This window comes from Nycticebus coucang, chromosome 10 (genome assembly GCF_027406575.1).
Source record: "Nycticebus coucang isolate mNycCou1 chromosome 10, mNycCou1.pri, whole genome shotgun sequence".
NCBI lineage: Eukaryota > Metazoa > Chordata > Mammalia > Primates > Lorisidae > Nycticebus > Nycticebus coucang.
Window position 1 is genome coordinate 27,279,164 of NC_069789.1, and position 16,275 is coordinate 27,295,438.

Sequence of the window (16,275 nt, forward strand, 5' to 3'; positions counted from 1 at the left end):
CAAATTGGAGCAAATTTGACAATTGTATATAATTTTATATTCGTTGGCTGGTCTCTTAGGCCTGTTAACAGATCAGTTTAGTTAGACAGCTATGTCTCATTCCATGAGCCTGCATTGTAGATAGGGCTGTAATTTAATACAGGTGGGCCACAGTATTTTATTTTTGAATCATATTTTTCTCTAATTTTTCATTTTACTAAAAACAAATTACAGCAGAATGAATTTAATTGTCAAAATAAACTGTACTTTCAGTATACTGGGTCTGATGATTTGTATCAAGTGCAGTAAGAATATTGATTAAACATCTCAGCTTTACCAAGGCTTTAACTAAAGACTTTCTTTTACAATTGGATTTCCTGGAACTTTTTTTTTTTTTTTTGCATTTTTGACTGGGGCTGGGTTTGAAACCGCCACCTCTGGCATATGGGGCCAGTGCTCTACTCCTTTGAGCCACAGGCACTGCCCTGCTGGAACATTTTATAAGGAATATGAGGTCAGACTTGAAAGTCTCTCACAAGCCAAGGTTTTATCTATGCTATAAGATACCTATATGTGTTCATTAAATTCCTCTTCTCTCGAGGTCTCAGAGTAAATTGGAATTCCCAGACCTGTCAGAAAGTGACATGTTTTACTTACTACAGATCAGGAAATGTTATTGATGAGTTATCTGGTCAGTTTTTCTAATGGGATTTTTATCAGCCTGAATTCCTTACCTCAGTCTGGACACCTCTGAAAATGTCATTCAGTCAAAGACTTGGTAAAATAACCAGTGTCTTTTATTGCATCCCATAGAAGAAAACAAATTCTTATTGATCTTATATAAATAATTATATTCTCAGAAATTAAAAATATTTATAAATGGTTTTCAAGTTCTGAAGAAATCAAGGAGAGAGAAAAATGTTTCAAATTTTGCTTATAAGTACATATATCGTTGAAAGCTATAACTAGCTCAAAAGATGGAAAAGTAGCTTTTATTTTCATGACACGGTCTCGCTTTGTCACCATCAGTAGAGTGCTTTGGTATCACAGCTCACAGCAACCTCTAACTCTTGGGCTTAAGCAATTCTCTTGCCTCAGACTCCCAAGTAGCTGGGACTACAGGCACCCGCCACAATGCCTGGCTATTTTTTGGTTACAGTTCAGCCGGGGCTGGGTTTGAACCCGCCACCCTTGGTAATGGGGCCGGCGCCCTACTCACTGAGCCACAGGCACCACCTGTTTTAGCTTTTTAATTAAATTCCTGGAAGTTTGCTCTTAGTCCAATGGTATATGATCTCTAAAGTTATCAGAAATTTCTATGTAAGAGACCTGTCAATCTTTCCATTACTTTTCTTGAAGAACAAACTTGGGACTTAGCCCATTATTAGAAAAAAACACACACACTTTCTAAGATGAATTAATAATTATTACTGATAACATACACTAATGTAGACCAATATTTTATAATATTAGAAAATATGCATATATATAAACATAATCCACAGAAAATTAACCATTTCATATTTGACAATATTTCCTATACAGTTTTAACACACAAAATAAGCCAAATATATCTTTCTCATACTTTCAATGGTCTTACTATTTCAAAAAAAATGAATTTAGACTTTTGATTTTATTTATTTATTTATTTATTTTTATTAAATCATAGCTGTGTACATTGATATGATCATGGGGCATCATTCACTAGCTTCACAGAGCGTTTGACACACTTTCATCACACTGGTTAACATAGCCTTCCCTGCATTCTCTCAGTTACTGTGCCAAGACACTTAAATTCCACATTTACCACATTTCACATATACCCTTGTAAGATGCACCGCTGGTGTAACCCCACCAAACCAAAGGCTTAAAACATTTGTTTAAACGGAATCACAAATCAAAATATTTTAAAGGCAATACAAGAGGTTAATGGCTATAAACCTAAACCCTTTTAAAGTTCAATCTTTCCTCTTCACCAATACAGACGACACAGGTATTGTTTCTTTCAGGCCACTTACTGAAAAGGTAAAATAACTTCCTGTAGTAGGATTTGTAAATTAAAGGGAAACAGGCAATTAAATTTTATAAAGCAAAGTCTACTGGATCACCGGTACATTTTTTCATAAATTCTCTCTCATGAGTTCTATTTCAACTTCACGATCTATAAACATCTTAAACTTTCTGTTTTGTCTTTCCTTTCACTTTCTTAAATAGCCAATCATTCTATTTCAGGACAAAAGTTTACCACACAAGTTTCTTTTGTATATAATGTTATTTTCTTGTTTAGTCTTTTTTACCCCCCACACCCACTTTTACAAAACAGGATCACAGTTCACTATAAAGTTAATCATTCATTTCGTCAAACTAATAATTAGAAGATTTCTTTTCTTCAAGACTTTATTGTTGATAATTAGAAGATTTTAAAAGGAAAAAATCTTCTTTGACAGAGAAAAGACTCAGTTTACTAAACAACCTAAACAGCTGAAGTACTACATCTCACAAATAGCTCAGACTTTTTATGAAACATAACATGACTTTAAGGTTATTACACAAAAAGCTTTCTTATGTGTAATGAAGACATAAAGGTCAATAACAAGGCAAGTAAACCATCACAAACCTTTCAAAGAAAAGGGAATTTCTATATGCAATATTACAAATTAAAATTATGCAGAGAGAAAAGGTCTACATTCACCACCAGAGAGAAAATTTTTTCTCTCTCAAATTTTTTTAGGGTGTGGGAATGGATAAGATATAACGGAATCTTTCAGTACATGGTGATCTTCAAATTTGTGTACAACAATGACAAAGTCTCATTTGCTCTCATCAAAAGAGCAAAGGCAATGCTATCAAACAATGCGTGAATGTAGAATAACTACAATAGCATTTTATGCAGCCTTAATGTTTCATTGCATAACAGGAAAACTTTGGAAGTGGAAAAATCACCTTTTGTGTTTTGATTTAGGTATCAATAAATAACTGCTTTTTAAAATTATAGTAATAATCTATCAGATACCAGTATGCTTTAAAGTAGGAATCCTCAAACTATTAATATTACTCAAACGGTCAGATAATAAACAGTTTAGGTTTTGTGAGCAATGCAGTCTCTGTCAACACTACCTAACTTTGCCCTTGTACTGGAGAATCAGTCATAGGATAAACAAACAAACAGGTGTTGCTGTGTTCTAATAAAACTTTATTTACAAAAACAAGATGCCTATCAGGGTCAAGTTTGCTGACCTCTGATTTAAACAAAACTTGTGAACTATTTTAATGCTTATAAGTAAAGGCTAATGTGAAGCAATTAGGGAATTTATCTCTAGATAAATCACTAGAATAAAAGCAAACATCTCAGCATTCACTTAATTGAAAAGAAAAAAACCTTTCTCAAAAGAAAAAAGAACAACCTTTGTGTTTTATTTTAAACCTATAACTTTAGTGTTTCCTACGTAAAAATGTATTTCTCAGTTATATGATTCTGAGGTATTTATTTTTATTTTGAGTGCAATGTAGATAAATGCTTATGTTAGTCTTTTAGAGTATGAAAATTAGGGGATGATAAGAGAATGACGTATTTAGCCACTAATTAACATTTACAAATTATAAGTAAGAGAGTTGGTTCGATGCCCATAGCACAGCAGTTACAGTGCCACATACACCAAGGGTGGGGGGTTTGAACCCCACTCAGCCAGCTAAACAACAATGACAACTTCAACAAAAAACAGTTGGGCCTTGTGGCGGTTTTGAATGCCTGTAGTCCCAGCTACTTGGGAGACTGAGGTAAGAGAATCGCTTAAGCCCAAGAGTTGGAGGTTGCTCTGGGCTATGACACCAGAGCACTAATCTGAGGGTGACATAGTCAGACTTTGTCTCAAAAAAATATATATATATAAAAATAAGAGAGCTCTCAAATGATCTAACATGTATGACCAGATTCTAAGAATTAACCTGCTGTCTTTTTCTTATGTGTTAACATTTATTTTCAAATTGGTATGGGAAGCCACTTCTGAAAGGCAAAAAAGAGTTTTACGACCTTACTCATTTTATACTAAAACTAGCAAATAGCTTTCATGCAACCTGGCCACAGTAGTATCTCTTAATTTTTATCACTAATAACATTCATTGTAAAAGTGAGTGTAAGGCTGGGTGCAGTGGCTCCTGCCTGCAATCCCAGTACTCTAGGAGGTCAAGGCAGATGGATTGCTTGAGCTTACAATTTGGAGATCATCCTGAGCAAGAGCGAGAACCTATCTCTTCTGAAAATAGAAAAATTAGCAGGGCTGTTTGGCAGACATCTACAGTCCTGGCTACCTTGGAGACTGAGGGAAGGAGATGACTTGACCCCAAGAGTTTGACCTTGCTCTGAGCCAGCCTGACGCCACAGCACTCTACCCAAAGGGACCAAGTGAGACTCTGTCACAAGCAAAAATGTGTCCACTTTTAAGTGCAGTTTTAGAGGTGGTATTTCTTCATCATAAATCACAAAAGAAAATAAACTAAAATTCATAATCTGTCTTAAAAATGTCTACACTTGTAAGTAGTAATCAAATAGGGATTACAATGAGATGACACAGACTAGACAGGAGCTGGATAACATCACAGCCTGGCCCAGTGGCTAGCAAATGGTCACTGCTTGATAATTCTTGAATAACTAAATATCATTTATCTCCTCCCAATTTACCCATATCTCAAAGCTCATTCCAAATGCCATCTCTACTATGAGAACTTTCTCTCAACTAAATCCTTGCTTGGCATCCTTTATATGATACCTAGCACTTCTCTTCTGCTTTACTCATATTAAATGTTACCATTCAACATTCACTGAGCATACACTGCCATATAATAATTATTTGTAATAGTGATTAAGGTACCTGCTGGCCACCTGCCATGTGTCAGGCATGGGAAGTAGATTTTGATTCTGGCCTCGAGGAGTTAGCAATAAAATAGGGAAATCAGACAAGTAACACAAAAATGAGCCAGTGAGATAAATGCAATGAAAGAAATGCAGAGCACTGTGGTACAAAGAGGAGCAAAAACAGACGTCCATCTCTGAAACCAAGTTGGTCAGGAAAGGGTCTTGGAGGAAGCAAGGTCTTAAAGGATGGACAGACAGACAAATGACAGCTGAAGGGCACTGTAAGTGGAAGGAAGAATGTGTCAAAAATTTACCTTGTGCATCAGTAACTGAAAAATTCAGAAAAGCTAAAATTATAAGGACCTGAGGAAGATGAGCAGCAGATGAGGAAAGGATCAGACCATGAACATTTTGCCTACCATGCTAAGGGACTTAGACTCTGTGTAAAATACTAAAGGGTTTTGAGCAGGACATAATGTCTTATAATACCAGTTACACATTCCTAACCCCCCCCCAATAAACCCACAAAATTTGAAATTCTCTAAAAACTAACTTTTTAAGCACCTACAGTAAAAATTCCACAGCTGACCTCATGTATACATACTTTGTTTTAGGAACAAAATTATTTTTAAAATGTATAAAATTACCTCCAGGCTACATGTATAAATTATATATGAACTATAAATTAATTTTGTGTTTAAACTTGGGACCCATCCCCAAGATATCTGATTTTGAATACACAAACATTCTCCCCAAAATCCAATGTTCAAGATACTTCTGGTTCGAAGCATTTTGGATCAAGGAAATTCAATCTGTAGATTGAAGAAAATAGAGGAGGACATCCTGAAGGAAGACCATCAGGAAGTTATTGCAGTAATTTTACCTAAGAAACGTTGCATATCCACCTTGGATAATGGACAGGAAAGATAGAAGAACACATAAAAATATAGATTATTGACATCTGTCAATTGATTAAATTGATTAGGGTGGGTGGTGAAGTGGAGGCAAATTGACTGAGTGAAAGAATAGAGCAGCCTTTATTTACTTATTATTTTTAATTTTTCATCAAAGAAATACCAGTTGAGCATCTATATATAATGGGTAGGTTTTGTGCTAAATTAAGATACTGAGTAGATAAGTTAGATTTATTGTCTGCTGCTGTGGAACTTTGACTCTAGTTCCTCAGCTCAAAATAGTAGAGTTTGAAAAACACAGCCCATGATGATATTTCACTTGGCCCAAACTGAGTTTTCAAAAACTTTTGATTTTGAATGCCCAGTTCATCACATTCTCTCTCTGTCACTTTTTACTCTGTCCTCTGCATTTAACAGGGTTCTGGAAACATTTCAATCTGTGACTCTTGCCCTACTATCATTTGAAACAAACAAAGAACTAGCTTAACATTGATGGTTTTGTTTTCTTTTTCCTTTTTTTTTTTTTTGTTTATGGAGACAAGGTCTCACTATATTACCCGGGCTGTTCTTGGACCCCTGGCCTCAAGTGATCCTTCTGTCTTAGGATCAGCACTCCCAAAGTGCTGTGATTATGGCCATGAGCCACGATGTGTAGAGAACATGTCTCTACTAAAAACGGAAAAATTAGCCAGGTGTGGTGGCAGATGCCTGTAGCTCCAGCTACTTGGGATACTGAAGCAGGAGGATCACTTGACTCCAAGGGTTTGAGATTCCTGTGAGCTAGGCTGATGCCATAACACTCTAGCCTTGGGAAACACTGTGAGACTCTGTCTCAAAAAAGATAAGGAATGTTTTCTGCATAACAAAATATTTATTTTTCAGTATTCTGATTTTCAATTGTTTCTACAAATAAACCTTGGTAAAATGTGGAACCTGCGCGTTTTTGTACTATATGACGTGAAATTCACTTTTGTTGCAGTTTGGCCGTGGGCATATGGGGCCGGCGCCCTACTCACTGAGCCACAGGCGCCGCCCTGAAATTCACTTTTGAATTAATTTTAAACTAACTTAGCATACACACCAGATCTAAAAGGCTTTATTATTCCAACAAAAAGGGTCTTTTTAAATAAGCTCAGGACAGAAGTCAAATTTTCCATTATTAAATTTCCATCATTATTTTCCATTTCTTTTCCAACAGAGAATGCTGGTGCTACTGGGCAACAACAAAAACAAAAACAAACATCCACATTAAAAACTGTGATCTGAACAACTCATCATGTAATACTAAGTTTCAAGCACACACCACATGTGTAGTACAAAGCCTTGTACCTACCTGCCAGTACTGGGCTGTTGTTGAAGGATTTTGTCCAGGAGAAGAGATAGAACACTCCTCTCTCTTCTTACTAATGTTTTCATTTTCTGTTGAGTTAAAAATAAATAAATGAAAGCCACGTGGTTTGTAAAGAAAGTAAATGTTGATTTTTAATACAATTCAACGAGTTTTGTGTTGCCCATTTTTGTATACCAAGGAGCCTACAATTCCATTATGCATGTAAAACTTAACATCTAAAATAGAAACGTTTAAAAAGCTAAAATAGTATGTATAAATAAGCGATACAGGCAGCCAGCTTATTTTTTCACAGTCAGAGAATAAAACAATTAAAGGTTAATCACAGTATTGGGGGAAAACACTATTGCTATTTTGTGCCCAGCCCTATGCTGAAGACTGGATATAGATTCTCTTATTTATACCCCAAAGTGTCATGCCACTAGGTACTATTTTATTTCACAGACAGGACAGGTCCCAAGGTGGTCTTCAAGAAAAGACTAATATAGGGGAGAAAAAAAACACTTAAAGCAAAGGCACAGACTAGTGCTCACTTAAAAAGGGAATTAACCTTGGGCGGTGCCTGTGACTCAAAGGAGTAGGGCGCAAGCCCCATATGCTGGGGGTGGCAGGTGCAAACCCAGCCTTGGCCAAAAAACTGTAAAAAAAAAAAATGAAATTAACCTCTAAATTTTGTTTTAAATTTTAATGTTTACACATTTGGGAAGCCCTCCTTCCAGATAGTTTTTTTTTTATGTATATTTAAAAGGATAGTGTTTTGTTTTTTTTTAATTTTTCTAGGTGGTCTATAAATATAATTCAGCCACCCTGCTTCAACTGACCAAAAACATGTGGCAAATGAGGTTTTATTCAACTTGAATTATCCAGATAGTTATGCCCTAAATTTGATCTTATGTACTTAACACCCCTAAAAACAGCCACTAGAGATACATGAGTAAAATTAATAATATAGTCACAAGCAGCCATGGACAGAGTTCAGGTTGTGTCACCAAAGCCATTCTCCCTGCCACCCCCTCTCACCCTGTCCAGGCCAGAGGTTTCACCCACTGTCTAGGAGGCTAGGCCAGCCATGCATGACAACTGCCTCTTGCTCCCATAGCAACCACAGAAAACTAAGTCGCTGGCTCAGTGTCAGTATCCCATTGCATGATTTATAAAGAACTGCTTTGTAGCTAGAAAAATAAAACCTAGCGATAGGATTTGAAGAGAAATCATGCAGCTGGAAGGGGGTGGACTTCTTTAGCACAATTCTTATCTCAAAAAATCTCCGAGCCCTCAGGATATCTCCCCAAATATTGTTGTCACCCCTCCTCTGGCCTTAGTGTTGCTGTTCCCATCATTACTACTTTGGCTCCCATATAGAAACTATATGCCCAAATCTCCTTAGGATGACTGAAATAATTAGAGAAAACATTAATAAAGAAGAGGCAGCAAATAGGTTTAAGTGGAGAATATCAAACATCTCATTCAGGAGTTGTTATCTATGAATCAGGTTCAGGTCAATTTACTTTTTTTTTTTTTCATAATGTGTATTTGCTGCCTCTCTACAAAAACAGCCCACAGGTGCCATTACATTGCCAGAAGAGTCTAATCCCTCTGGAGTGCAGTGATTCAATAACCCAGTTTATATCTTACAGCTGCAAGCCCTGTATCACTGTTTCCATCACCCACACTTTTTAGGAACATCACCCTCAGGAATCTGATGCCTTAGGCTTGTGTGACCGCAGTGAAATACAATGGCAGCTCCCCACATAAAAATCTCAATTCTCAGAATGGACTGAGTTGACTACGAAAGGAGGCAGTTGGGAAGACTTGATTTCACACACACAGTCCCTCCATTTCTGAAGGGGAAAAGCAATGAGGACAAACTTCAGCCTCAGTACATCAAAGGATGAACTGGCATGACAGCCCATACACATCAGGTTCATGAACACCCCTAGATGGCTCTGCCACACAGCCAAGGTCCTGGGAAGCTCAGACACTTCTCACCCCTCTTCAATGGCTCTCTGGCCAACTTAAGATCCTGGAGGGAAGATTTAGAAAGGCAGTAAAATCAAAACAAGTAGGAAGGCTGTGCAACCCCTAGGTCCCTAATGACATAAATGTAGCACCTTGGCTTGGTTCTTAAGGAAGGGCTAAAAGATCCCTCCATCAGCCACTTGTTTCCAGAGAGGCTGGAAGGGTACCACTGCCATAGTGAAAACAGAGCCAAATATCAGAGTGACTTATTCTGGGGGATGGGGAGCCGAGGACATGGCCACAAACATCAACACCAACTCCTCTCTGAGCTGAAAGCCTCTGGCCCCAGGTACACCTGGTAAGAACCCTTCCAAGGAGATCTGGCCCCCATTGGAGCCCTCCCACAACTTAGAGGCTGTGTTTGTCTGGAGAGACCCTATAAGTCATCGCCTGTTTCCACCACCACCACCACGCTCTCACAGGAAACACGCACAGCCCCAACACCCTCACTGGCCAATACCCCTCTCCAGCTATGGGAGTCACCAGGGCCAGAGGAGGAGCAGGGCTAGGGACCCCTGCCTCAGTCCTCTCCACCGTCCTCACAGCCCGCTGACCTGTGGGTGACCCAGCCTGGGTCTAGGCCAGGCCAAACCACCATGTCCCCAATGACCAGCGTCAGCATCCCACACCACCCTTCCCACTCTGACCACCACCTCCCAGAGGCAAAGTCAAGCCCAGACCTCTGTGGTGGGTGCGGGAACCCCCCATCCCCAAATTCCCCCAGAGCAGCTGCCTATGCAGGTGAGGGGCTGAGCCAGGAGCCCTCAGCAAGCTGCCCACCTTCATCAGCACCGGCTGCCGCCCTGCAGTACGTGCCACGGGTCCTGGCATCTCCAAGATGACTCCCTTCAGGGGCAGTAGCCCACAGGTCACTTCTGGGCAGTAGCCCACGGGTCACTTCAGTGCTAGCATTTCCAAGCTGGCCCTGCCAGGGGTCAGTGACAAACAGGTCGCCTCAGGGATTGCTGCAGGCCCTGGTATCTCTGAGCTGGCCCCGTCCAAGGGTCAGTGGTGTACAGGTCACCTGGGGATCCCTGGCAGTGGCATCTCTATGCTGGCTCCCGTGAGGGCGCAGTGGCGCACAGCTCACCTCGGGGACTAAGGGCTGAGCACACGGATGGACAAGGGAAGGGCTTTCTCACTCCCACCTCTCGCCCCAGTCCTGGGCTTCTCCCCAAAGGAAGAACCCGATTGCAGAACTGGCGACTCATGGAGCCTGTAGGGTCTTTTCCTGAAAAAATAAAACTCTCTCCCACTCGCTGAAGCCTCCACGGAAAGAATCGCAGTCAGTCGGGGAAACACTGAGAGGGACTGTGGAAACCGTGGCGCGGCCAGTAGTCGCCGGCAGGAGAGTGAGGGGAAAGTACCGCGCACGGGGCTGAGGGCGGGACCTTTAAATCCCGGGGCGGCCGCAGGGCGCGACCTGGGAGACCCCTGGAGGGCCGGGCGGGAGTGGAGGCGGTGGGATGGAGTACCAGAGCGCGGCTCCAGGTCTTCACCTTCTCCATGCAGGTGCCTCCTGCGATGCTCCTCTGGAGCCTCCTGCTGAGGTGACATCCGTTCTTAAGGACCTTCAGGCACATCCAACCAGGGAGGAGTCTGCGCGATTATGGCCGGTGGTGGCGGGAGGGAGGAGGGCGCAGGCCAAAGCGCAGCTGCGCTGCTCAGGTGGGGACCGAGGTCCAGTGCCCACTGTGCCTCCGCCTCCTCACTGACAGGCACGGCCACCAGAGCTGAGCACTGGCTTGGCGGCGACTGCCAGTCATCAGCGACCCCGCCCCTCCGTGTCGGGCACCCCGCCCCTGCCCCGCTCCCTTCAGGCCTCCTGCTTGGTTCTCTCTCTTCCCTCCTTTCTAACCAGGGTCTGACCTTTTCCAGGCGGTACCCACTGTGGAAGGCAGCGCTGTGGCATGTGCATCAGGAGCAGTGGCGATCTCAGCCTGAGCACAGGAGCTGCGGTGACTCCTGCTGGCTTTCACCTGCGGGCCTCAGATGGAGTTGCACATTGCAGAGAGCCCGGGCTATGCACATGTGGAAGCCCACATCAGTTCCTGATCTCTTGTACAACCCTGAACATTGGCCGATCTGGGTAACCCTGCCTGGCTCCAGCAGCCACAGGCAGCCCCTGCGCACATTTGCACCAGCTCTTCCAGCACAAAGATGGACATATGTGGCCACAATATTCCATCAGCCAGATCCAATCCTGTGTGGAAGAGGGGGTGGCAGACTGGCTGGAGGCCTTCCTGAGAGACTCTTCGAGATCACCCTTCCTGTCCTGGGAGTCATGGGCGTGGTGCGGGACCATTGCCGAGCTTCCTCTTCAGGCTGCGTGAGTCTGGACGGGGTGGGGGGTGACCCTCCATGTTTCCGAGGTCTACTCTCTTTTGTGTAGCTATGTGAGGCGAGGTGACACCCTGTGAGCAACATATATAGTGCCTCAGCAGGGCCTGGCCTTTCCCCACACACACAAAGATGGGCCTGATATCCCTCAGGATAGCAGCTTCCTGGCTATTGCTGTCACCCCTGGAACTTATGTGGCCCTGGGAGCAGAGGGGCAGGGGCTGCTTTGCATATGTTGCTACAAGAAGAATGTCTGGGGTGGCACCTGTGGCTCAGTGAGTAGGGCGCCGGCCCCACATACCGAGGGTGGCGGGTTCAAACCCAGCCCCGGCTGAACTGCAACCAAAAAATAGCTGGGCATTGTGGCGGGCGCCTGAAATCCCAGCTGCTAGGGAGGCTGAGGCAGCAGAATCGCGGAAGCCCAAGAGCTAGAGGTTGCTGCGAGTCCTGTGACATCCTGGCACTCTACTGAAGGTGGTAAAGTGAGACTCTGTCTCTACAGAGAAAAAAAAAGAAGAAGAAGAACGTCTGCATGGTAGGAAAATGCAACTTTGGTGTTTGCCACCCTGCACGTGGATGGCCTCAGCCCCCTGGTTTTGTTCTTGTTGGACATTGCCTAAGGGTGGAAGGTGGCAGCCAGCCTCAACATAGTCCCCCAGCCTTCCTGGTAGGCCTTCTGTGTCACAGCGTGATCCAATGTGTAGAGGCTGAGGGGTTTATGCTCCTGCTAGGACTTAAGAGCTCAGGGGCAGAAGGGCCCTGGTTTCCCTTCTAGGATTATTTGAGCATGGACACATGAAAACAAGGGCCTGGGAGGCCACCACCTGGCCATCCTCCTGTGGTCCCTATGGCTGGTGGCTCAGGTTCCCAGAACTTCAAACCACAGTGTGAGTCAACTAGATTCTTTACCAAGAGGAGGCAGTGTAGCTTTGGTCCATTTCGGGCAGGGATTACTCCAGTGTGTCTGTTATAGAGTTCTACCAAGAGGTTAGCAACATTCCAGGCTTCTGAGATCCCATCCCAGAGATGGGCCTCTTCAGTGTCCGTGTCACTCGTTTCCTGGGTCACTTGCACCTTTCACACATCTTTACTGGACCCTGAGTCAGTGTCACATGCCATGATGGTCACCAGGACACTGCAGGTAGACCTGGGGCTGGTAGGAGTGAGGACTGCCCAGTGCTGCAGCACGTCAAGCTGGTGGATCCCCATTGATGACACCAACCAGCCGGGCAGCCTTTCCTGGCATATGAACTGTTCCATTGTGCTTCTGCTGAAGGTGCTCGTCCTTTGTGGGACCACAGCATCCTGATAAAGGTGTCATCTGTGATGCAGTGGACCCTAGACAAAGTCAAGTGAGTGCAGCCACCCTTCACATAGCCTGGCTGACCACCTTCTCCACCCCTTGCAGTAGTGAAAACACTGGGGCAGTCTTCACTGTGCCCCAGCCAAGAGGCCCACTGGCCAGGAGCTCAGACCAGCTATTCTTTTTCCTCAGGGGCCTCTGTGTCCCAGTGTCAAGAAGCTAAGTGGCAATCCCTACCCCCAAGCACCCTTGGACAGACACAAACTCTCCCCACTGACCCTGGTTCCCAATTGAGGCCCTGACAGCCCAGCTTTCCTTTCCTTCTGCTTCCTCCAACTCGGGGCCCTCAGGGGTGCCACCAGCTCATAGAGTAAACAGATGTTCAAACAATAGCCATAGTACATCCAAGCAAAGGCTGGTGACAGTGGGGACATTGGGGGACCCAATGTGGAGTGGGTCCATCTGCCAGAAAGGGTGGGACAGACAGAACAGGGAAGCATCACCCTAGCTGCCATATTCAGGGGTACAGGAGGGATGTGCAGCTCCCCGTGTCTGCCCTGTTTCACCTACTCTCTCTCATTCAGCTCAGGGCACCTCTGGCTGGGGACTGGGGCACCCTGGAACCCTCTACACCTCTCCCCCTCTCCCGGAGCCCAGCAGGCAGGACAGACCCAGGGCAGCTGACCAGTGACAGGGAAGAGGCCTGTTGAATGTGGAGGGAGCTCAGGGGAAGCCTCATGCACCCCAGCAGGAGTAGGATGAATGGGCCTTCTCAGAGCTGGGACAGAGTGCATGCAGGGCCACCGTACAACAGTGCTGCATTAATATAATTTAACAATTCTGTTTTCTTTGAGTGACCATCTGCTCCGACCCTACCACTAACTGAGTGATCCTCTAGGCATATTTCTGGTTCAGTTCCCAGGGAGAATTTTGCTGATCCTAACTACTTTATTTTTCCTATTAGCCAGGACGTTTTAAAAGCTAATCATGACTGCTAAGCTTATATTTTGGCTTGAGTGGGTCAGGGGCCAATCAGCCCAAAGGATATTGCCAGTCTCACTTTGCAGTGAATAGGTAATTTCTGTGTAGGATTGCTAAACTGCAGGGATTTGGAAATATAAGAAGAGGGTAGGGAGATGGAAGTAGGCATTGTAATTCCCCCCTCTATACACCTATCTGCATTGTCTCATTTGAGTCATTCAAGATTTGGACTTATGTATTTAAGTCTGTTCTGCTTTCATCTGGCTACTGGATGTTTTTAAATTATAAAATTTTATATATTATTATTATAAGTGTCCTGGGTACAAAGTGAACAGAAAGAGGAACCAAAAATAAATGCATGAATAAAGTTTCCTGGATAGTATAAGTGAGAGAGGAAGGGTGAGGTCTAGGAGAACAGAGGTCTTCTCAAGGAGACCACAGGATACACGTGCAGGGTCCTCTCCATGGTGACTCAGCTCTTAGGAATATATAGACTTAACTTCCTGGAACCTGGAAATTTCCACTTCTGTGAAATCCTGGACTATAATTCTTAAGGGGCTGGAAGAGTTTCTCCCACTTGATTCAATCTGGCCAGTAAGAAAGGTACCCATGGGTTGGAACATTTTGACTCAGAGATAAAAAGAAAAAGATCAAGCCTGTCTAGGAACGAGGCCATTTTGAATTCTTCTATGCCATTAGCTCTGACAGCTGAATAAAAGCCTTTTTCTCTTAAATACAGTGTTTGGGTGCTCTTTCTCTCCATTGGGCCTCGTATTCCAGCAACATATGTTCCTAGGAATCACCTAGAAATAGGAGATAATAGATGAGAATGGGGAACAAAATTAACAAACCAATATTCTAAACTGAAGATTAGAAACAGTAGATGAGGAGCTCTTCAGAAAAGCATCAGGGAGTTACAGATGGAGTAGGTCTCCTATGTCAGGTATTTCTGAAGCAGACAGAAACTTTTGATTATTAGAAGCATCACCCAACTGGTACTAGTGTTTGAAGCAAAAGAAACTAGTTTTGATGCTTTGAGCTTTTCATTCAGAGCAAATATTCTCCACTGCTTTCTAAGACAGTTCAGAAGCATTGGAAATTCTAAGCCAGCTACCAGAGGAAGTAAGCAGTCCCAGAGATTTGCCATTATCAGGCATCAAAGCAGTAAAAAAGAATGCACAGCACTTTAACTCTTTGTTGACTGAGAACAAGCTGTTATAAGATCAAGTGACCTCTTATACTGGTGAATGCCTTAGACCAATTTGGAGGGTAATAAGTATCTGAGAATTCAAAATCGAACCCTAAACATAAACAGCAACAGGTTACCTGGATAGGCTGCTTCAAATATGAGTCCTCAGTGAATGAAGACCACCAGAAGTGATAATGTAGGTGGTTTAGCCTAACCCCAAACCAGCAAACTATATGGTCTGTGGGTTAAACTGAAGCCTTTTCTGTGTTTGCAAGTAAAAGTGTATTGGAAAACACCCACATTCATTTATTTATATATTGTCTGTGACTGCTTTTGCACTATCATATCAGAGGTCAGTAGTGACAACATGGCCTGCAAAGCCCAAAATTTTTACTCCCTAGCTCTTATAGAAAAAGTTTGCTAACCCAGGTATAACTTACCACCCAATAAACAATGCTTTTCAATACAAATGTATTTCCCATAGTTGCAAAATGGAGATCAATGGTCTACATGGAGATGGTGTCTGATAATGCTAATCCTCAGCATAAAGTATTAGTTTGTCCTATCAGAACAAAATAAATGTCTGAAGAAAATGGACAGGGGCCAGGAGAGGAAAGGAGAGGAAGCAAAAGGAAGGAAATCCAGGGGAGGAGAGGACACAGGAGGGCACAAGCAGGAGAGAAGGAATGGTTTGCAATCTGGAGATATGTTGTATTCAGTACCATTTGCTTCCGATGGCCACTTTGGTTATATCTTTGTGATCTATATGCCATTACTCACAGTAAAGTCATCCTATTTTAAATTAGTTGAGAGCAGATTTTGCTGATGTGCAAATGAAAAACTCCAGATCAGTTTAGCTTATCTGATGACTCAAAGTGGTAGTAGTGCGGGTAGCAATAAACTTTAAACCATTCTGGTTGCCAAAACTAGCAGTGTGAAAAATTTCAAGAAGGTCCAAAGAATAAACAATGGTGTTGAAAAGTCCCTTTAAAAATGTAACAATGGGGCGGCACCTGTGGCTCAGTGAGTAGGGCGCTGGCCCCATATGCCGAGGGTGGCAAGTTCAAACCCAGCCCCGGCCAAACTGCAACAAAGAAATGGCTGGGCATTGTGGCGGGCGCCTGTAGTCCCAGCTGCTCGGGAGGCTGAGGCAAGAGAATCGCGTAAGCCCAAGAGTTGGAGGTTGCTGTGAGCCGTGTGATGTCATGGCCCTCTACCCGAGGGCGTTACAGTGAGACTGTCTCTTCAAAAAAAAAAAAAAATGTAACAATGATCTGGGCATGGTATCATGGACCCGTAGTCCTAGCTACTGGGGGAACTGAGGCAGGAAGATTGCTTGGGCTCAGGAAT

At 43.3% G+C, this 16,275-nt stretch overlaps 1 long non-coding RNA gene across 2 annotated transcripts in view; it reads right to left on the reverse strand.

The window, feature by feature from the left end:
• Window positions 1–6,789: 6,789 nt before the first annotated feature.
• LOC128596713 (uncharacterized) overlaps window positions 6,790–16,275 on the reverse strand; it is a 105,090-nt gene continuing 95,604 nt past the window's right edge. Inside the window, exons 1-3 of one of the 2 annotated variants that reach the window (XR_008383130.1) lie at window positions 10,612–10,835; window positions 7,079–7,164; window positions 6,794–6,955 (exon numbers count right to left, since the gene is read on the reverse strand). This is a non-coding gene — a long non-coding RNA (uncharacterized LOC128596713). Of the gene's footprint in view, window positions 6,956–7,078; window positions 7,165–10,611; window positions 10,836–16,275 lie in introns of those variants that run through there. The other variant, XR_008383131.1, reaches the window with a different exon arrangement.